The sequence below is a fragment of the Gorilla gorilla genome, chromosome 6 (genome assembly GCF_029281585.2).
Source record: "Gorilla gorilla gorilla isolate KB3781 chromosome 6, NHGRI_mGorGor1-v2.1_pri, whole genome shotgun sequence".
NCBI lineage: Eukaryota > Metazoa > Chordata > Mammalia > Primates > Hominidae > Gorilla > Gorilla gorilla.
The window spans coordinates 58,456,409-58,480,085 of NC_073230.2; the positions used below are offsets into that span (position 1 = coordinate 58,456,409).

General features: G+C 45.1%; 1 protein-coding gene across 32 annotated transcripts in view; it reads right to left on the bottom strand.

Moving 5' to 3' along the window:
- The window catches only part of GRB10 (growth factor receptor bound protein 10), a 209,591-nt gene that overhangs the window by 36,970 nt on the left and 148,944 nt on the right, over window positions 1–23,677 (bottom strand). The window lies entirely within an intron of this gene.

The window sequence follows — 23,677 nt, forward strand, 5'->3', positions numbered from 1 at the left end:
GCAACACACAAAGGGGATAGTTACAGATAAACAACTTCAGGCTTTCAAGAAATAAAAACTGAAACAAAAGAAAACAGGTAAAGTAAAAATGGTAGTGTTCCAACACATGGGCAACTGTTTTTCCAGGCAGCCAACAGGTCCCCACCAGCTGCAGGGATGTGACTCTTCCTCCCTATCTCCCCTTTCCCACCTCCTGGGGGCAGAGCAGGTAGGATTACAACATGATACTCTTAAAATGCCCAGGACAACTCACGGGAACATACAGCACATGGCTAAACCACCAAACCTGTCTTAAGAAGTGACAGGATTCACAGGATTCATTTAAAATACGCTGGTGGTCTCCGGGTTGGACATTTTACAGTTGAACCAACTGAAAAAACAAGCAAGCAACAACAAATCCTGTAAATCTCCCTCTTCCCATCATAACCTTTGACGAGTCGACCTGTTCTCCCACGGCACAGGGTCCAGCAGCGGCACCTACAGCCTTTCCCGCAGCACCTCACCCCTCACAGACACTGAGGCTCAGGATGGAGCGGAGATGAATTAATACAAAAGAAGGGCATAATAAAAACATAGTCACAAGATTCTTTAGCCCCTAACCCCTACAAAGTTACAAGCAAGCTTCATTTGCCCGGTACTGTTCAAATCCATGAACACCGAGCAGCTCCAGGCCAAGGGATGGAGAAGTAGAGTCCAGAGGACGGGAGTCTATCCCTTCCAGGCAAGACCCCGCAGGAATGCACCCTTCCCAGAACACGAGGTGTGTTTAACAAATCCTTACCTCGACAGCCCGGGAAAAGCAGTCAGAGGAGCAAGATGGCATTTTAGATGGTGACTGCCTCTTGCAAGGGAGCGTGTTTCCGTCTCTCCCCACTGTCCCAGGCTGGCTGTGTGGAGCCTGTGTGTTCCCTGGTGGGCAGGCTGTCTCCGGGCAGCAGGGAGGCCACCCACCCACCCGCTGGGCTCCCAGGCTGCCTTGCACCGGCTCCCTTAGGGAGTGAATCCAGCCACAGCGATGCAATCACCCCACGGACTTGCTCTCCCACTCCCATACGACAAGACCCGGACTTGGGGGTGAGGACGCCAACCACAACAACCGCAACAACACAACTCTCACACCAACTGGTCAGAAAAACCCCCGCTCAATGCTTTCCCATGGCAGTGAAATCACACACAGGCAGCTGAGAGGCTGAAACATGTGCGTTCTCTGAATCCAGACCCAACTGCCAACCTCCAAATAATCTTTGCCCCGCAACTGATGTGTCAGTGGCAGCTTTGGAGCTGGATCTGCAGGGTGGGTGAGAATGTTAGTTTGTCCTGACAAACTCCCTCCAAGGCTCCCCACTCTCTCTGGCCCCTTTTCTTGTGTTTGGAAGGGGGTGCTTACTTGCTCTGAACTTTGATTTCTGTGGCCGGCGTGGAGTCTGACAGCAGAGGGAAGGGCTGGGAGGCCCCCGCCTTAATCAGGAACTGGGACCACAGCATTCTACAGGGACCCTCTTGACCCTCCTACAGCTAGCTACCCTCAGCTGTCACCCAGTGGGCAGGAAGGAGTCAATGTCACTCAAGCTTGAGTGCCCAGGTGGGGGTGGTGGGGGTGGTAGGGGCAGGGCTCAGCGAGAGCGGAAGAACCCTTCTCTGTGAGGGCAGGTTAGCCTCCCAGCAGACGGGGGACCAGCCAGGGGAGCCTGCACTCTCAGGTAGGGTCACTGCCCCCTGCCTGCCACCTACGGGCCACTTCTCCAACTCAAAGAAATCCCAGGGCTGGGGCTGGATCAGGACCCAGAGACTTGTTTTCAACTCTTATTTATTTTTCAAGAAATCCACCATCTCTTTTCCAGAATTTATGTGTCACTCAATGAAAGTATACTTCCCCCTAACAAGCGAAATATTCAAATACAGCTGACATGGCTGAATAAGTCTATAGAAATACAATTTAAGTGAAGAAAACACGTCTCTGGGTTCTAGGTAGGAATGTTATTAAAATGCATTAACATAAAAGAAAAACAGGAATTTGGAAAATATAACTGAGCTCCAACAATGCTTTATAAATATGCTAACCATCATAGGGAATGTCTTCAGGACCAGTGCATGCCTTCTGCTACCCAAATCAGGGTTCCTAACGCTCTTCTTCCCTGAGTCTCTCAATGAGCTTATCTGCACTGAGGATACATGATCTTCTTTAGGAAAGTGAAATTATGTTGAAGTGTGTGTCTCATATCTCTCCAAGTCTCTTTGCCACTTTTCTTGTTCAAATCAGCCATGCCAATGGTTTTCTCATTTTTTTTTCAGCCCTGCTGCATTTTTCTTTAAACTCTCTCCCCAACCCCTGTTGTTCCACAGCCATCCCCCCAAAGGTCTATAAATAGCCCGGGTATTAAAAGCTGAGATGTGCTTGGTCACACGTCCACCTCCACTCCTTTTAGATTCCCACAGAGGCTGGGCTGGCGAGACCCTGAGGGGGCAAGGCAGACAGGAGACTGAGTCAGACACAAAGGCAGGCACCCCCCAGCTCCAGCGACAGGCCCCTCTGCCCCTGACACAGCGCTCTCTGGTACTTCCAATCTCACCAGGGCCCTCCAACCACACACAAAACTAAGCCCCAGAGACAGAACACCAAGAAAGCCCTGTGTATACCAGCCACCTCAAACCACTCAGTCAACGCGTAGAGCTACTGATGAGAATGTTTGTAAGGAACACAAGAGGTACCAGGGCTCCTATTACAGGGGACTGCCAGCCACCAACCACGGAGTCTTTTAGAGCTGGCAGTTCTAGAAGGAGCATTCTGTACAGCACCAACTGCCCCTTTAGTAACCACCTGAGCACTGCTGGGGGCTCAGGTCTCCTGCGGAGCAGGCCTGGGTTTCCCTGGCCCATCCAGTGTTCAAGCATCTCACACGAGGTGGGCCTAGAATGTTCTCTCGAGCAGGTCAAGGCCCTTGCCCCGCAGCAACTCACAGTTCAGCGCAGAGATTGTTACCACAGGCAGTTAATTTCCAAGGTATGACTTGTTTAGGGAATATAAGAATCTGGTAACACCAGGAGGGGTGAGAAGCTGAGACCCACAAGTTCTATCTGAGTTCTATCCCGGCTTAGCCTCCTACTGGCTTTGTGACCTCGGATAGGTAATTAGCAATCTAAGACTTGCCTTCCTCATCCAAGCTGTGGGGAACTGCTCTGAGAATCAGTAATGTAAGCAAAACACTGCTTAATCGATGTATGGAAGTTACTACATTAGTTATGACCTATCTTGGCCTGGGGTGGTGGTTCCAAAGAGGAACTTAGAAACAGACTGGGCCATAACCATGCTTCATCAGTAACTAGCTGTGGGAACATGGCTGAGCTATCCAGCCTCTCTGTGCCTCAGTTTCCGCATCTGTAAAATGGAAATCTGTAAGCAGCACCAGCCTCATAGTGTTGCTATGACATGGATCAGTGAGATACCCTCTTGAAAAGATCCTGGCCCCTGACACGTGCCCTCCTTGGGACGTGCTTGGATCCACCGTGGATCTGGGAACAAGGCAGGCTCCAGCTGAAGGCCTGTGGACAACCACCGAAGGGTGCAGGGGCAGGACCCTGAAGGCTGCTTCCAACTCAGGATTTCAGTTCTGAGAAAGCAAAGCTCATGACCAGTTAAGATGCAGCAGGAACAATTCAGTCAGAAAAGCCACCCCTCAAATCCTCAATTTCTTTCTACTGCAAAAAAGCCCCTAAATAGCAAATTGTTTTTAAAAATAAAACGGCAATATTAAAGAGGGCATAATTATGTCAACAGCATGAAACTCTGCCTTTTTAGAGTTAGTTGGGGAAGGAATGGTTTGCAAAGCTACCCAAGGCCTCTGGCTGGCTTGGCACTGAATCCCGTTATAAAAGCCCTGAAGTGCTAATAGAAGGTTCCACTGTTCCCAGACTTTCTGTTGTCACTTTTTACATATTCACTGCATAGACAAAAAAGCAAGAGCTTAATTTTTTTTGCAAACTTAAAGGAAGAAGTTTAAGAACAACTGGAGTTGAAGGTAGATCATTATCTCCACGGCCCCAAACTCCACTCTGGGGCACCTGGTTTTTTGTCTCAGTGGCCCCCCACGGGGTTGATGTGTGTGTGGGAGTCATTCAGGCCCCTCCTTGCTGTCAATCTTAGCACAGACCCTCACTCTTGCTTCCTGCCACAGTCTTAGACGTTGCTCTTGGATAACTTACAGGCTCAGGGAATCTCATTACTGCATCCAAAAGACCTCCTGACTGGCTGTGAGTCTTTGCTCAAGGCTCAGCAGTAATCGCCTTGTAAAAATAGCAAATGGGGCACTCTCTTTGTCCTCTTCGAGCCCTCTGCAGCATAAGATGTCCCTGGACAGAAGGCCCGGCCTCCAGGGTGCACACACTGACCCACAGTACCCGAGATCCACGCCTAACCTGAGACCTTCACACAGAAACCGAGACATCCGAGGGCTTCTGGGCCAGCAGCTCTTGCAACCAGTTTCGTCCCAGTTCTTAATTATGATCTAACATACTTTTTAGTTCAAAAGCTCTTTTAGGATGTAATGTAAAATGGAGTTTTTAGTAACTCTGGTAAATACTCGTGGTAAATGTTTTGGAGAAGCCAGGTTGTAATCACAGGGCCAAGTGGAGGCATTCACAGGGTAAGAGAAATTATCAAAGCAGGCAAAAGGGCCCGAAGACGTGATATGAGGTTGTGCATGTGGATGAAATCCTGTTCTGGGTGACCTACCCTACCCTACCTGGCCTCCGAGGGGCCTTGAGGAGAAAGCAGGAAGACTGCTGTGCCAGGAAGGCAAAGGAACCCTTAACTCCACGCACATGTCTCTGCCCCTTTGACAGGAGGTGGAACTATTTCTGGAAGGCAGAAAGCTTGCCCGATGTCACAGAGGTGGAAAGTACTGGAGCCAGGATCTAACCAGGGCTCCCCGCCCTGGCTCTGCTTGCCTTTCTTCTCCACTGCAACCCACTACCCAGCGTGTACCAGGTGGGCTCCAAGGCTTCACACAAAAAGGCTTTTGATTCCATGTGGCCCTGAAGGCCTCAAATTGGGCAGACCCTGAAGCCTGGAGGTTTGGGGTAAATCACATTTACTTCAGACTAGGGCATAACCAACCAGGGTAGGTTAAATTAATCTCACCAAAAAGGAATGTAATTCTGCCATTATTTTTTAGTTCTGTTTTAAATTAGTGATATTATTTCTTGATATAAGGGATAACTGAAGCACTACACATGATTATATGGCTCTACTCACCATAACGAGAACACGCATAATAATCCTGTTCAATTATAGTGACTCAAACCTACTTAAAAAAAAATGTGCTTAATAGCCTGCATTGTCCCACCTGAAGTGTTTTGTTGTTAGCCTGGGAGCAGTTCAGTGTCCCCCACCACAGCTGAGGCTTGACCCTGAGGCCTGGTCTCAGCTCCCCAGGACGCAGCACACTGCCCAGGGCTATGGAGATGAGACTTGTGGCCTGATTTCAAATAGTGGAGGAGCCCCCACTGTCTGAACACAGCAAAGAGTGTGGCGCAGGTTCAAGGGGTGGCATGGGAGCCGGGTGCCCCACCCTTAGTGAGACCAGACCCAGAAGGGTGAGGCCTGATAGCCTTGATTTCCGCTGCAGGGAGTCCTGAGGTCCTGAATACCAGGAGCTCAGGGCAGTGCAGATGACTTGGGAGAAGCCTAGCTGGTTGGGCCAGTTGCTAGGGCTGGATGCTGGAGGGAGAACCACAGGGTTGGGGGAGTGTGAGCTGGCAGTCTCCAGGGCTACCTGCTGGGCTAAGCATCCCAGTTGCTCCTCCTACTGAAGAGACTCTGTTGCGCAGGAAAGGCAACTGTGCTGCACACTAGAGGGTTGTCCCAGTGGCCTGAGAGGTGTCCCTAGACCCCCGCCAAGGTTGGTGCTTGCACCTGCCCTGGAGAGCCTGGTCACGGGCTTGCCAGACCCAGCCATACCCAGCTCTGCCGCCTCCAGCCAGGGTGGTGGCAGAGTGCAGGACGGGATCCCTGGGAATCCCGCCCATGGCCAGGGAAACCCTGGTATTTCCCCACATCAACAAAGGCCAAAAATTCCACTGCTATTATTGCAACTGCCTCTCAGCTGCAAGCGCCACCTACTGGCCTGTAGGGTGAACTGCATAACTCAATGTAATTCCTGCTGACAGAAGTATACAGCGGTGGGGGATGAGATAAGCCTCCTGAAACCTCCACCTCCCCATTTCTCTGTAGGAGACAGTGAGTCTGACCACTGGTCCAGCACACTGTTACTACAACCTACAAACAACTAGCATTTGAGAAAACCACTACACTAAAGCAATCTATAACCAAGTAATTCATAAAAGCCTTGGCCCCCTAAAACTACAGAGAAGCCAAGACAAAGGAACTTAACCAACATACAGAACAGTCACATCCTCAAGGTGGGGGAGGGAAGAAAAAATACCAAGCAAATGAAAGTAAATTCAAAAATAGGTAGTGACCGCTTCTACAGATGAGAAGAAACCAACACAAGAACTCCAGCTCCATGAAGAAACAATGTTGTGACATCCACATTAGCCCTCTAGCAATGGCTCTTAACCACAATGAAAACTTTGAAATGACAGATAAAGAATTCAAGATATGAAGTGTAAGGAAGCTCAATGAGAGCCAAGAGAAAGTTGAAAACCAACACAAAAAAACCAGAAGAGTAATTCTGGAGATGAAAGATGAGATAGATATATTAAAAACAAACAAACAAAACAACAACAACAACAACTTTTGGAAATGAAAAGTTCACTGAAGGAATTTCAAAAAACAGTTGAAAGCTTCAACAATAGAGTAGACCAAGCAGAAGAATTTCAGAGCTTGAAGACTAGTCTTTTGAATTACCCAGATAAGAAGAAAAAACAATTTCTTAAAAAAGCATAAAGCCTTTGAGAAATGTAAGATTATTTAAACCTAGGACTTATAGGTATTCCTGAGGGAGAAGAAAAAAAATAAGTTTGGAAACATATTTGGGGGAAATAATTCAGGAAAATTTCCCCAAACTTGCTAGAGATGTAGATATCCAGATACAAGAAATTCAGAGAACCCATTAGAGATACTATAGAAGATGCACATTCACCAAAGAATGGTCATCAGATTAATTCAAGGTCAACATGAAAGAACAAATTTCAAAAGCAGTTAGATAGAAGTGTCAAATCACCTATAATGGAAATCCCATTAGACTAACAGTGGACTTCTCAGCAGAAACCTTACAAGTCAGAAGAGACTGGGGGTCTATTTTTAGCCTCCTTTAAGAAAAAAGAAATGTAAGTCAAGAATTTTATATTCTGCCAAACTAAGCTTCAAAAATGAAGGAGAAATAAAGCCTTTCCCAGATAAGCCAATGCTGAGGGAATCTGCCACTACTAGACAAATCCTACAAAAAAATTCTCAAAGGAGTTATAAAAATGGAAACAAAAGGATGATACTCATCATCATAACAGCACACATAAGTAGACAAAGCTCACTGTATAAAGCAATTACACAACTGAGACTACAAATAAACCAGCTAACAACACTATGACAGGAATAACACTTCAAATACCAATATTAATGTTGAACATAAATGGCCTAAATGTTCCATTTAAAAGACACGGACTGGCAAACTGGATAAAAAAACAAGACCCAGCCATCTGCTGCCTACAAGAGACACACCTAACGGCTAAAGACACCTACAGACTCAAAGTAAACGGGTGGAAAAATATATATCACGCAATGGAAAACAAATGTGAGCAGTAGTAGCCATTCTTATATCAGATAAAACAGACTTTAAGCTAACAACAGTTTTAAAAAAAGAGACAATGAAGGGCATTATATCATAAGAATGCATTCAATACAAGAGGACATAACTTTTGGAAATACGTGTGCAAGCACCAAAGCACCCACATTCATAAAACAAATACAACTACACCTAAAAGAAGAGAATGACAGCAATACAATAATAGTGGGGGGCTACAACACCCCACTGACAACACTAGACAGGTAACTGAGGCAGAAAGTCAACAAAGAAACTCTGAACTTAAGCTAGACCTGATCAAATGGAAATAATAAACATTTATAGAACATGCTACCCAGCACCTGCAGAATATACATTTTTCTCATCTGCACATCAAACAAAATTGACCAGATGCTTTGCCATAAAGCACATTTCAATAAATTTTTAAAAAAATCAAAACCATATCAAGTATCTTCTTGGACCACAGTGTAATAAAATTAAAAATCAATACCATAAGGAACTCTCAAAACTGTACAAATACGTGGAAACTAAAAAACGTGCTCCTGAATGACTTTTGGGTAAACAATGAACTTAAGGCAGAAAAAAAAATTTTTTTAATGAAAATAGAGACACAACATATCAACACCTCTGGAATACAGCAAAAGCAGTGCTAAGAAGTAAGTTTTATAGTGTTAAATGTCTACATCAAAAAGACAGAAAGTTCTCAAATTAACAACCCAATGTCACACCTCAAGGAACTAAAAAAACAAGAACAAAACCCAAAGCTAGCAGAAGAAATGAAATAAAGATCAGAGCAGAACTGTGTTATTGAGATCCCAAAAAACAAAACAAAACAAAAAAACAAAAAAACCCACAAAGGATCAATGAAATCAAAAGTTGGTTCTTTGAAAGGATAAATAAAATTGATAGCTAGCAAGTTTACCTAAGAACAAAAGAAGATTCACATGAGCACAATCAGAAATGAAAAAGGTGACATTACAACTGATACCACAGAAATACAAAAGATCATCACAGATTATTATGAACATCTCTATCCACACAAACTAAAAAACCTAGAGGAAATGGATAAATTCCTGGAAACACCCAATTTCCTGAGATTGAATCAGGAAGAAACAGAAATCCTAAATAGACAAGTAGGGGTAATAAAATGGAATCAGTAATTGTAAAAATCTTCCAATTAAAAAAAAAAAAAAAAAAGCCCAGGACCAGATGGATCCACAGCTTTTTTTTTTTTTCCTTTCCTTTTCTTTTTTTTTTTTTTTTTTTGAGACAGAGTCTCATTCTGTCTCCCAGGCTGGAGTGCAGTGCAGTGGTGCAATCTCAGCTCACTGCAACCTCTGCCTCCTGGGTTCAAGTGATTCTTCTGCCTCAGCCTCCCAAGTGGCTGGGACTACAGGCACGTGCCACCACACCTGGCGAATTTTTATATTTTCTAGTAGAGACAGGGTTTTGCCATGTTGGCCAGGCTGGTCTCGAACTCATGAGCTCAGGTGATCCACCCACCTCAGCCTCCCAAAGTGCTGGGATTACAGGTGTGAGCCACCATACCTGGCCCTACAGCCAAATTTTAACAGCCATACAAACAAGAGGTGGTCCCAATCTTACTGAAACTATTCCAAAAATTTGAGAAGAAATTCTTTCCTAACTAATTCTAGAAAACCAGTATCACCCTGATACCGAAATCAGGCAAGGACACAACAAAGTAAGGGTACTGCAGGCCAATATCCCTTATAAAAACATAGATGCAAAAATCCTCAACAAAATACTAGCAAAGCAAATCCGACAGTACATTAAAAAGATAATACATCATGATCAAGTGGGTTTAATTCCAGGGATGCAAGGATAGTTTGACATCTGCAGATCAATAAATGTGATTCATCACATCAACAGAACTAAAAACAAAAACCATATGATTATCTAAATGGATGCAGAAAAAGCATTCAGTAAAATACAACATCCCTTCATGAAAAAAACCCTCAACAAACTAGGCACTAAAAGAACATAACTCAAAATAATTAGAGCCATATAGGACAAAACCACAGCCACTATCATACTGAATGGGGAAGAGTTGAAAGCATTTCCCCCTAAGAACTGGAATAAGATAAGAATGTCCACTCTCACCACTACGTAGCACTGGAAGCCCTAACCAGAGCAATCATGCAAGAGAAAGAAATAAAAGGTATCCACATTGAAGAAGAGAAAGTCAAATTTTCTGTGCTCATTTGATGGCATGAGTTGTGTTTTTTTTGTTTTGTTTTTGTTTTTTGGCAGGGTCTGGCTCTGTCACTTTGCTGGAATGCAGTGGCGTGATCTCAGCTCACTGCAACCTCCATCTCCTGGCCTCAAGTGATCCTCCCACCTTACCTTCCCCAAGTAGCTGGGACTACAGGCATGTGCCATCACACCCAGCTAATTTTTTTTGTACTTTAGAGATGAGGTCTCACTATATTGTCCAGGCTGGTCTCGAACTCCTGGACTCAAGTGAGCCACCCACCTCAGCCTCCCAAAGGGCTGGGATTACAGGTGTGAGCCACTGCCTTAATCTTATATTTAGAAAACCCTAAAGACACCTCCAAAAGACTCCTAGACTTGATAAACGATTTCAGTAAAGTTTCAGAATACAAAATCAGCATATAAAAATCATTAGCATTTCTATACAACAATAATATTCAAGCTGAGAAGAAAATCAAGAACTCAATCATGTTTAAAATGGCCACACACACACACACACACACAACATACATACACATAACACTTAACAATACGTCTAACCAAGGAGGTGAAAGATTGCCACAAGGAAAACTACAAACCCTCATGAAAGGAATCATAGATGGCACAAACAAATGGAAACACGTCTCATGCTCATGGATTGGAAGAATCAGTATCATTAAAATGACTATACTGCCCCCAAAGCAGTCTACAGATTCAACATAATTTCTACCAAATTTCCAATGTCATTCTTCACATAATTAGAAAAAAAGATTGTAAAGTTCATGTGGAACAAAAAAAAAAGAGCTTGAATAGCCACAGCAATTCTAAGCAAAAAGAACAAAGCCAGAGGTATCATATTACCTGACTTCAAATTATATGGCTCAAGGAACTAAAACAGCACGGTACTGGTACAAAAACAGACATACAAATCAACGAAATGGAATAGAGAACACAGAAATAAAGCCACATACTTACAACCAACTGATCTTTGACCAAGTTGACAAAAATAAACAATGGCAAAAAGACATGCTATTCAATAAATAGTGATGGGAAAATTGGCTATCTCTATGAACATCTCTATCCATACAAACTAAAACATCTACAGGAAATTTTAGCCATAAGCAGAAGAATGAACCTGGACCCCTGTCTGAATGAAACTGGACCCCTGTCTCTCACCAGGTACAAAAATTAACTCAAGATGGATTAAAGACTTAAATGTAAGACTGGAAACTATAAAAGTCCTAGAAGAAAACCTAGGAAAAAACTTTTGGAGTTTGGCCTAGGCAAAGAATTTATGACTAAGCCCTCAAAAGCAATGCAACAAGGACAAAAATAGACAAGTGGGACTTAATTAAAAGATTCTGTGCAGTAAACAGACAACCTAGAGAATGGGAGAAAATATTTGCAAATTATGACAAAGGACTAATACCCAGAATCTAAAACGAACTCAAACAACTCAGCCAGAAAAAACAAACAATCCCATTAAAAAATGGGCAAAGAACATGAACAGACATTTCTCAAAAGAAGACATACAAGCGGCCAATAAACATATAAGGAGATGCTCAATATCACTAGTTATCAGAGAAATGCAAATTAAAACCACAATGAGATATCATCTTATACCACTGAGAATGGCTATTACTTAAAAGTCAACAAAACAAAAGATGTTGACATAAGTGTGGAGAAAAGGAAAGCCAAATACACTGTTGGTGGGAATGTAAATTAATACAACCTGTATGGAAAACAGTATGGAGATTTCCCAAAGAAATAAAAATAGAATTACCATTCAACCCAGTAATCCCACTACTGGGCATGTATGCAAAGGAAAAAACATCATTATATTAAAAAGACATGCATCTGTATGTTTATCAAAGCACTATTCACAATAGCAAAGACATAGAATCAACCTAAATGTCTATCAATGGTAGATTGGATTTAAAGAGTGGTAATATACACCACAGAATAGTATGTAGTCATAAAAAAGAATGAAATCATGCCTTCTGCAGCAACATGGGTGGAGCTGGAGGCCATTATCTTAAGTGAATTAACTCAGAAACAAAGAAGCAAATACTACATATTATCACTTACAAGTTGGAGGTAAACAATGCATACACATAAAGATGGAATTAACAGACACTGGGGACTCCAAAATGGAGAAAGATGGAAGGAGGGGGTGAGGGTTTTAAAAATTACCTGTTGGGTACAATCTTCACTATTTGGGTGATGGGTACAGTAGAAACTCAAACCTCATTATTATGCAATATATCCATGTAGCAAACCTGCGCATACACCCCCGAGTCTAAAATTTAAAAATACGTTTTAAAATTCTGCTTTATAATTGATAGATTTCAAGTTTGCAGTGAAAATTAAAAAGATGTTGTTTTTAAAAATCCTTTTTTCTAAAGGAGATAAAGTTCTAGAAATAGCTAAAGAATTCTTGAAAGTCAACCATGGTTTGCCAGGCGCAGTGGCTCACGCCTGTAATCCCAGCACCTTGGGAGGCCGAGGCAGGCGGATCACAAGGTCAGGAGATAGAGACCATTCTGGCTAACACGGTGAAACCCTGTCTCTACTAAAAATACAAAAAATTAGCCGGGCGTAGTGGCAGGCGCCTGTAGTCCCAGCTACTCGGGAGGCTGAGGTGGGAGAATGGCGTGAACCCGGGAGGCGGAACTTGCAGTGAGCCGAGATTGCGCCACTGCACTCCAGCTTGGGCGACCAGAGCAAGACTCTGTCTCAAAAAAAAAAAAGTCAACCATGGTTTTCAGAGACCCTAATAGGACTTTCCACAGTGAACAAGTCTCACTGGCTAAGGGGGTGGACAACAAGATTCAAAGCAGTAGCCTCTACTCTTGTTTTATACCAAGTAGGCAGGCTTATTTGGAAGAATCAGTTTTGATGTGCTCATCTGCATTTTTTTTAACTTTTCTAAAATGGATATGCATAGCCTGTTATTTTGAAAAACATGTTTTTATAAAATAGAATCATTTTGTCAAAAATAAAATTGAAAACCACTTTTAAAAAATCTCCATTGGTGGATTAAAGGGGAGCAAAGATAAGAAAGTATGGCATGAAAGGCATCTGGGCTGTGACCCCCAGTACCAGTGTCCTTGCTGGGGTCATCTCTAGAAAGGTTTAATCTGGGCTGAAGATACAACCTGAGGGCTCCTCCCAAACAGGGGCAGGGCCCTCTTGGAGCTACTGTCCTTTGGGGCTAAGATTCCAGAAGGGACACAGTTAGCTTGCTTTACAGTCAGCTAGAGATTTCTGTTTTCACACATGACTCCTTGTTGGGTATGGTTTTTGGCTCTAAGGATGCTGGAGATCCCCAAATGGGCTATGTGCCACAATCTGAATTCCTACTTCAATTGTGTGGTCATGACAGAGGCAGGTCCAGCAGGCACAGAAGAAGGACATGTTGGAGGAATGGCTGCCCCCTTCGAGGTAACCTTCAGATGGGTGACATCATGGAGGAAGCCTGTGGTACATTTGGAGACACCATACACCACATTAGGTTTACTGCAAGGCCAAGCATTTAGTCCTGTGCCCCTCCACCCTTCTCTTTAGAAGGTGCTGAACTTCAAAAGGATGCTGTAACCCACGACTGTATTTTACTTAGAATTAGAATTTACGCATTTCCCCTTGAGTCAGACATTGCTACAAAACTTGACCATAAAGAGAATTTCACCTGTCCTCTCAAACCTATGAGGAGAGCCAGCTCTCTCTCTCTTCTCTCTGTAGCTTATTTGCCATCTAAATCATCTCACATTTAAAATCTTCCTTTTCTTCTGATATCTCACTGACCCCATCCATGATATCCAGGAGTATGAGCTGAAGTTTTTCCTAAATTGGAATTAACTTTGGGACTCTCACCTCTATCTAATCTATTCCTTGTACATTGTTTACAGCACTGAACTGTTTTTCTTGTAGATGAACCCAGGGGAGGGCCTCTGTGGCCTTCCATCCTCAGCTTTGCCGGATCCCAGCTCTATGGAGCTGAGCACAGAAAGGCAGGCTGTAGTGCCTGGAGCCTCAGTTTTTCACGTGACACAGGCACAGCACCATCTCCTCTACAGGGCTAGTCACGCAGGCTCATGGGAACGTGGTCCTGCTGCCAATCCAGTGAGCGCCTACCACTGTTGCTGGGAACAATTTTTTTGTCTTTCTTCCTCTCCTAAGCTCCTGGACATAGAGTCACATCTTGCTCACTCTTCCTCACTCTTGCTTGCTCTTGCTCACTCTGCACTGTCCACCTGTTCGATGAATGAACCCTAGGAAAGAGTTGCTTGCATCACTTCTACTATGCTTGAATTTTATACTCATCAAAAAAGGTGGGGGGGGGGGCGGTGGGTAGCCTTCATTCAAACCTACAGCTTCTTCCACTCTCAGCTGAAACGTTTTGCTGGTGACTGTTCAAGTCTTCCATTCAACATTGCACCAAGATGTCCCTACCTGAATGGCTTCCCTCTACTGGAGTGTGCAGAGGGCATGCAAGTTTCCCTGAAGGGCATCCTAAAAGCCCTGGCACTAGTGTAACAAGGACACATTCATGAGAGCTGTGAAGGGCAGTACATTTAGAACAGATAAGGAAAAGGACTTTCTTCAGGCCAGAGGCCACTTGGGGGCACTCATTTTCCTGTGTAAGGACAATGACAGCAGCTGAAGGCTGCAGCCACTCATGGTCCCTGCAGCTGTGCAAAGTTGGGAGGGGTGGAACCATGAGTTCCAGACACACAGACAAGGCAGACCATCACAAACACAAACACGTGGGCAGCTGCAGGGCCGCAGTGTCCACTCCTGCTGCTCCAACATCTCTGCGGCAGGACAGTCAGCTGGTGACACTGGCGAGAGAAGGCACTGGGACTGCTGGTGGTGACAGCCTTCTCTTGGGCTGATGCTCAGTGGCCTGAGGATTTACCGTGAGCGAGCCCAGAGTGTGTCTGCAGACTGGCGCCAAGGAGGCAAGGGCGTGGGAAGGCTCAACCCGGCCAGCGGCAGAGTACCAGGAAGTCTGCACAAACTCACTGCTGCTCACCTGAGGAACACGGGGTTGGGAGAAGGTGAGGAGTTCTGCAGCAGCGACAGAGGCTCTACATAGAGGCTTCAAATTCTGTCTCTAACCTAGCTTGCTGAGTGCCTGGGAGTTTTCTTAACTAGCTGTTCTGGGTCCTGTTGCATTCCACTCACTGTCCCCTCCTCTTGAGCCTCAGAGGCCTAAGCAGGAGGCAGAACCAGCAGGGGAAACTGCAGAGCATGCAGCCAGGAGAGGCAGGACAAAGGGCCATGCACTCAGAACCAAGGGGCCAGAACAGCCAACCAAAGAGGATGTGGGCTTGGAAACTTCACACACACACACGCATGCACACACACACACAAACACATGCACATATGCATACAGATACACAAATGCACACACATATATGCCGTATACACCTACATATATGTAAACACGTACACATATACATGCAAACATGCACACATACACACATGCACATATACACGTGCTTCATACATACATATACATATACACACAAATATATATATACACATAAATATATATACACATATATATAGGTCGAGTATTGCTAACTTAAAAATACAAAATCCAAAAAACTCTAAAATCTGACACTTTTTAAGTGCTGACATGATACTCAAAGGAAACGCTCATTGGAGCATTTTGGATTTTCAGATTGGGATACTCAGCTAGTAAGTGTACTGCAAACATTTCAAAATCAGAAAAAAATCCGAACTCTGAAACAGTTCTGGTGCCAAGCATTTCAGATAAAGAATACTCAATCATTATACTCCTACACACACACACGCATAGACACATACATACATTAGTTTTCTATTATAAATATAATGTGTTCCAAATTTGCTACAAATTTGGAAACTAAATAAGGAACAAAAACAAAAAATAATAACTGATATTCCTTCAAGCAGAATGCCTACTCAAGAATGTAGAATGATAGACAAACTGGACAACATCATCAGGACAGCACCAGTCAACGGACATCTGCAGAGAGCAGAGCATCGACACAGTCTCAAATCATCTTCCTTCAAATTACTTCTTAATTACAAAAGGAAAATACATTTGACCCTTGGACAACACACGTTTGAACCATTCGGGTCCAGTAATAAGCATAGTTTTTTCAACCAGACGCAGATGGAAAATAGAGTCTTGGTGGTATTTGAAACCTGTGTATATGAAAGGCCAACTTTTTGTAAATTTGGGTTCCAAGGGCTGACTGCAGGACTGGAGTGAGCGGATTAGGGTACATGGAGGGGGTCCTGGAACCAATCCCCCACGTACACTGGGGAAAGACTATAGTAACTTAACAATGAGAAACTTAAGAGACAACACCCTAATCAAGTCATCAATATCAACATCAGCATAAACTGGACCAGCCAACATCATCATGCCTATAGGCCACAGCCTCCTGTCTGTGGACCAGATGGGACTCCAAGGAAACACCACACAAACTAAAATGGCCCTTCAAGAAATCCCATCCGTCACAACAGGTGTGAAAAGGCTGAGGAACGCTCTGTATTAAAGGAAACTAGAGATCTTAAAGTGAATGCAAATGGTTCCTGAACCAGAATAAAAGAATAACATAAAGGATGTTTATATGAACAATCGGGGAAACCTGAACGAGGTCTGTAGATTTCAACCCTGCATCTTATTAAGGGTAAATATCCTGACTTTGGTAACTTTATTATGATATGTAAGTGAGTAACCCTGTTTTTAGTCAATAGACTCTGAGGTATTTAGGAGTAAAGCGACTTGATATCTAGAAATGAGTCTCAAATGGTCCAAAGAATCATGGTGTGTGTACATATAAATGTATATATGTGCAGGACAATGGAAATGACTTAAAATGTGGCAGAGATATTAACAATTGGGGAATCAGGGTAAAGAATATATGAGAGTTCTTTGCTCTATTGCTGCAACTTCTCTATACATTTGAAATTTTTTCAAAATAAAAGTTTAAAGAAACATACGTGCGTGAAAATAATGACCTGCGGCTCTCCTCTCTTCACTCAGCATCTCAGTAGTATCTTTTCCCATAGTAACGATCACCCCAGAACATGAGGTTACATAGTGGAAAGCATGGGGGCCCTTGTTTCAGGGCTATCTTCACCAGGAGCATCTCTGTTTCTTTTCCATTCAGCAGTTGTCTTCACTATCCCGGATATTTAAGGTCCAAAACACTCAGCCAGTGTGGCTCAATCACAGACTAGAAGCTCAATGGGTTCAACAAAATATCCCAGGTGTCCAGGTGGGGTTCCTTGAGTCCAGCCCCTGGAACTGGGTCCCTATAGGTGTGTGTTCACCTGCCCAGTGAGGTCCCACAAGCTGACCATCACAGGGTCCCCTAGTCCATGCCCGAGCTCTTTATTTGGTGGCTATGTGATGGCCGAGCTCAGGGACACAGACAGGGAAGGGACGTAGCACCCGCTTCCACTGCCTTCTTCCTGCCTCTTGTATTGGCAGCCCAAAAGCAGCCCCCCAGCAACCTGAAACGCACGCAGTATCATCAGTCTACTTTTATGGTAACGTACTGTCTTTATCAGGACAACTTCTCCTTCATGTCTTATTTCAAACCCTGTCACTGACTGATGGGCTTTCCGTTTCAGAAAAACTCTCACCTGAGCCCATCAGTAAGCAGGGCAGGTCTAACTGTGATTTCCTGAGTAGGGAACCTCAGGTAAGCTCTGTAAGGCCTGCTGTGAAAGCGGTACCCTGGATCACAGCACCGAACTAGCAAGAGCGGGACATCAGCCTCTACACAGCCCACTGGGCCACCACCCACTGGCCAGTGAAGCAGGGCTGTCCTGTCTGCTAAGGCCCCATGACCAAGAAGGTGTGGGCAGATGCTAGACAGACAGAACAATGACAGACAGGTGGAAGGGGCTGGGTATGGGATGGGCGGACCAGTTGGTGAAGGAAGACTGGCAGATTCACAAACGGTGAAGTCTGAGAAGCTGAGAGACACAGCAGGCACAAGATGGCTAAAACACTGCAAAAGGGCTACAATCCCCAGTACCATCTCCAATCTGGACGACGCAGAAAATGACAGCCATGAGAAAAATTTCATAAATGGAGCTATCGTTTAGGGCTATAATTTTATTCAATTACAACATTCCAGAAAATGTATTTGAAGATAAAATTTTCACCCTCAAAATCCCGATTTATCTCCAAAATATATTTGCTATGAATATAGTTGACACTAATAATCTTTATACTGCCCATAATTCATTTTTTAAAAAGCAAGCTTACATACCATCAAAATGAGATTATATAATCACAAAAATACTGATAACTGGAAAGGCAAAACAGAAACTATGGAGATTTCTTTGAAAAAGCAGAACACACTCACTGGCAGCCCTTGGACTCCCAGCCTGCTACTTTTTCAGCACTAAAAACCACACAACCCAAGCAAAAATCACCAGTGACCCACAGCAGCTTTCAGCCAGCCGGGGAGTATGTCTGCTGGGCTGGCAGGGAAGAAACATGAGCCAAAAACACTGCCGTTTGGGCACTAACTCCTTTAAAACCAAGCAAACAAAAAGGATCTGCTGAGCACCAGCTCAGAAGGTCTAACACCAAGAAGAATAAGTACCTGAAACTGACTGTGCACATCTTACCCCCATCCTCCAATCGCCCGGAGTTCTCAGACTCCGAGAGGTCTCCAGGCAGATCTGAAAGCAAACGCCGTCGTATCAGACCTCTTGGGGTCTGTCCATTTGCTCCCAGACAGGCTCAGTAAACATCGTCTAGAGTTTCTTGAAACTACAGAAACAGCCAATCAAAGTGATGGATTGCCTGGACACGGTCCCCTCACCACCCAGGGAACTGTCACCAGAGCCCCAGTGGTGCGAGGCCCTAGGCAGTGAGAAGAATTGGTCCAAAGCCACACTGCGAGGAACTGCAGAGTCCTAGCCAGTGGCCAGCCCCCAAGTCACATGCCTTCCCATCATATTATAAGTGACATACAGCCCTTGGCATTATTTATAAAAATGAACTTTCTACATCCACCCACATACTTATAAATACATAAAACTTTTGCTCCAGCAATGACACTGCTGGAAACCAACCTATCCATCTGTCTATCCATCCACAACCCCATTCATGACCAAGGACCTATGCACGAGAATGTTCATTTCAGCTCTATTCATAATTAGAAAGAGCTGCAAACAAAAGTAAGCTTATGTGCCATTAAATGGTATATAAACATCTCAGTAGTGTCTTTTCCCATAGCAACGTTCACCCTAGAACGTGAGGTTACACAATGGAAAGCACGGGGGCCCTTGTTTCCGGGAGCTGTTCATCAAAAGAGGGTTGAGGTAAATCTGTCACGGTACCTCCCCATACAACACAACACCATGAAGCTGGAGGGGAAATCACAACAATGCACATCAATTTTGTAAAGAGATACACAAGATACTGTCCGCAGTGTCACCTCTGGAGAATGAGACTAGAGTTGGAAACTGAGAAGAAAGTGAATCTCACCGTTTACCAAATACCTTTTTGTAGTATTTGTTTCACTTTTTGTTTTTTACTATGAATGTTACTTTTATAAATAAAATAGGTTCTCCTTTTTTTGGTCTCCTGGTTGGACATAGAGGTGATATGGTAATAAGTCATGGCAAACTTACTCCTGACTCTGAATCCTGTTTGTAGTGCTAGATTCCACAAATTGTCACGCCCTGACTGAATGAACCAGCTTCTTTGGAAAGAGATGAGTGGGGGTAGAGTGGGAAAAAGTTTTCACGTGAACTTCTCTGGGGAAAATGCTAGCTTCTAATGCATTCATGTTCCTGGAGGCCTTTTTCTCCAGAAAAGGAAGTAGCTCTTGGACCAACTGGTGTAATGATTCAACAACCAATCCTCCATCTCATCTACTGAGACTTAACCAGCCCTGCTGCTACGGGCACCAATCCCACCTGGTTAGGCCGGTGGGGCCAGATAGGAACCCTGGTGCAGAGCCAGGCTCAAGGCTCCTCCACTCATCCCAGCCACAGAGTCGGCAACCCCAGGCATCCATAAAAGTATCACTAACTAAAAAGAGGCAGAAAGTGTGGAGCATAAGATGAAATGTGCCTATTAATGGAAGAAAGCTCATTTAGGCATGAAGAGTCCAATTCTCTCTTCGGACAGGAATCACAACAGTCTCAGCAAAACAACAAAACAAACTCACTTAGAATCTATCAGTGTCTAAATAGAGACCTTGGTTATATAGATGTGGCATCTAACCTCAGTATTTTATAACTTAAAAAGCAGATCAAAATAGTTAGTGCTCCAGAATTACAAGAGGGATTTCCACCAGTAACATCTTTTTTTGAAAAGTTTCTTTGGTGGTAATCAAACTTTAATGAAACATTAAACCTAAAATGTAACCTATAATTTGAAAAAATGTTTTCAGATTTGAGTCAGATTGGCTGAACCTTTTCAAGCCATCTCAGGCCCAGCTACAGGGGGAGGGTACGGATGTGCCCTCACTGTCAGTCACTGAGCAGATGCTCCCTGAGAACCTTCTCCGTGCCAGGCACCAAGGTGCTGGGATTCGGGTCTGGAATAAAACCCCTTGACTTTATGGAACTTCATTCAAGCAGGGGAGATAGACAAAAAGCAAAATTCAGAGATTGTTAGATGGCGGAAGGCAAAGGAAAAACATTCAGCAAAGGGCTGCTGGCTAAGAAGGTCCTCAAAGGCAGCAAAAGATGCCAAGGGCCGACTGTGATGCTCCCTCCCAGGTGGCAGAAACTGGGGACCAGCTGAGTCAGGAGGCTCCCATGACGACACAGGCAAGGAAAGTAAAGCCCAGGCCTGGGTCCCACAGCAGAGACCAGGCAGGCGCTGTCCAATTCTGGTACACAGGCTGGGGTGGCGTGAAACTCGAAAGAGGAGTGAGGAAGGGAATTGGGAATTCTGATGGGGGGACTGGTCTGCTGCTCCGAGATGGGAATTTGGAGGTATCATGTTTGGAGGGAAGGATCAGATGCTGACTTTGGACCTGTTGCATTGGCAGTGTCTTTTAAGCACCCACATGGAGGTGCCACGTTGGCAGCTGGAAACAGGAGTCTGGGCCTTGAGGAAGAGTTTGGATGGGAATGTAAACCGGGGAGTAATCAGCATAGGGACAAGATGGAAAGCTGAGGGAACGGCCACGGCTGTCCAGGGAGGGAGCGCAGAGAGAAGAGACGGAGCACCAAGGCCCAGTGACTGAAGAGCCAGCAACGATGGCTGAGAAGGAAAGTCCAGCAAAGAGGGTGGAAACCCAGACGGAGCTGTGGAAAGGAGAGCAGCGAGCGACAGGAGCCCTCATGCTGCTGCAGGCCCGGCAAGCGGAAGACAGAGAACCCCGCTGGCTTTAGCCATGTGGATGCCACCCTGATGGGAACAAGAGGAATTGAATAGCACAGTGGTGACAAAAGCTGGGCTGCTGGAACGTTTTTAAAAAGGTTTAAAAAGGAGCATTAGGAAACCAAGGAAAATGATAATCCTCTGAAAGCAGTAATTTTAACCACTGCCTTAATCTGTGAGGGAAAGGAAGGCAGAGCCTCGACCCAAGGCGGTAAGGAAGACCCATCCTCAATTTTGCCTTTGGGAATCCTTATCCCAAGTCCTCTGCCAGCCCAAGGATGGCAGAGCATAGGTCCCCCTCCCATAGAACGCCTGGGGACTTTCCAGTTGACCACATCCCTCCTACAGCTACTCCCTCTGGGCTTCCAGAGTTTCCCTTCTTCAGGGCAGTGTGCTGTGAGCCCAGAACACTACTTCTGGAGGTCATCAAGGTCACTGAGACATAACAATGGACTTATGGTTTGAAGTGGTCCCAGGTCCTTTTCTTTGAAGGTTTTGAGAGCAATCTTCTCAGCTCTGCCACTCCACTAGGAGAGGACAAAGTAAATATTCTGGGTGTGACTCCCAGGCCTCAGATCTACTCAATGTGGTCGGGCTAGCTCCTGATGGATGCATTGGTTAAGGTCAGCTGCCTCGTCTTCCTGCTCCTGAGTGGCCATGGGACTTGGGGGTAAGAAACCCATGTTGGGGAGCTGGGTTCTGATCCTGGCTCTGCCAAAGCAAGGGCGACCATCCCCCTAGAGGAGCATCCAGAACTTCTATAAAAACAAGGCCATCGTCCTTGTACTCGTCTGCCTGGGATGTGCTGGGCTCCATTCTCGGAGGTGTGGACAGAGCAGTGAATAAGAGACCCTGTCCCTGTTCTGGAGGACTGACGTTCTAGTGGTAAAAACAGAGAACAAACAAAATAATCTCAGGAGACAGTGAACAACACAGAGACCACAAGCAAGTGCTGTGTCAGAGGGAGGCTGGCCAGGGGCACTGCCTTTTCCAAAGAAGCCAGGAAGGCCCAGAGGAAGACACATTTGAACTGACACCTGAATGATGACCAAGTGGCAGTGAAGAAAAGGTCTCAGGAAAGAGCCTCTGTGTGGAGATGCCACAGGGGAAATGCACAGAGGTGGACATGAGCTGGCAAATGTGAGGGACCAAGGTGGCCAGGGCAGCTAGAACACAGTGACGACACACACGGGGGAGGGAATGGAGAACGGGACTGTACACCCCACAGGGGAGAGCTTGGATTTAATTCTGGGTGTGATGGGAGAACAGTGGGATTCAAATGACTTTCTAGAAATCATACAAGAGCTGCTGGGCTGTGGATGATATGAGGCAAGGCAAGGTGAGCAGGAGACAGGCTGCTGTGTCGTCCCAGGCTGGGACTGGAGATGGCATGGTGGAGAGGACAGGAAGCACTGGATATGGGACACACTGGAGAGGGAGAGTTGACTGGATTTGTACCTGAGTCCAAAGGGGGAATCAAGGATATGCTCCTCTTCCTTGGCCACAGCAACTGAGCGGACAATGACCCCTTTTAGTTAGGCGAGGAGGCCTTGGTGTGCTTCGACTATATTTTCTTTTGTTAAATTTCACATGGCAACTACAGACCCAAGTGAAGACGGAGGGTACCTTTCAGTGGTGACTTGTCCTGGTTACAGATCTGGGTCATGAGCAGAGAGATGGCATCTGATGGCATGGGGCCAGATGCAGTCTCTCAGAGAGAAGACCACTAGAGTGGGGGAGGCTGAGGACAGACGCTCGCAGGCCTCCAAACACCAAGCAGCCTGGCAGAGCAGGAGATAGCAAAGGGATGAAGGAGCAGAGAGATGAAGAGATCACAAGCTGGGGTCGAAAACACTTAGGGAAGCAAGTTTCTAGGAATCAAAGCTGTGTCACATGCTGCTGAGATGCCACCCCCAACTGGCCACTGATCTTAACTAGAGGCAGGCCACAAGGCCCCTTGATGAGATCCATTTCAGGCACCTAGTAGAACAGAGTGCCAACCAAGGTGGGTGTGGGTGAAACCAGGAGAGGAAAAGTAGAGACAGGGAGTCAAGCAGCTGGTCCTGGGAGGTCTGCAGAAAAGCAGCATAAAAGGAAGCAGCAGCCAGAGAGGAATGTGGCCACAGAAGGGTTTCACTTAGATGAGATGTGTCAAGGCACGTCTGCATGCAGGCAGGAATGATTCTGGAATGAGGATGAAACCGACCATGGAGGCAGGAAAAGAAAATCAATGACTACAGACTCAGTGTCCTAGCGAAGATAAAGGGGGCAGCTGCAAATGGAGTGGTGGCCCTGGGAAGATGTAAGGATGTGTTCCCCTGTTTGGGTGGGAAGACAGGCA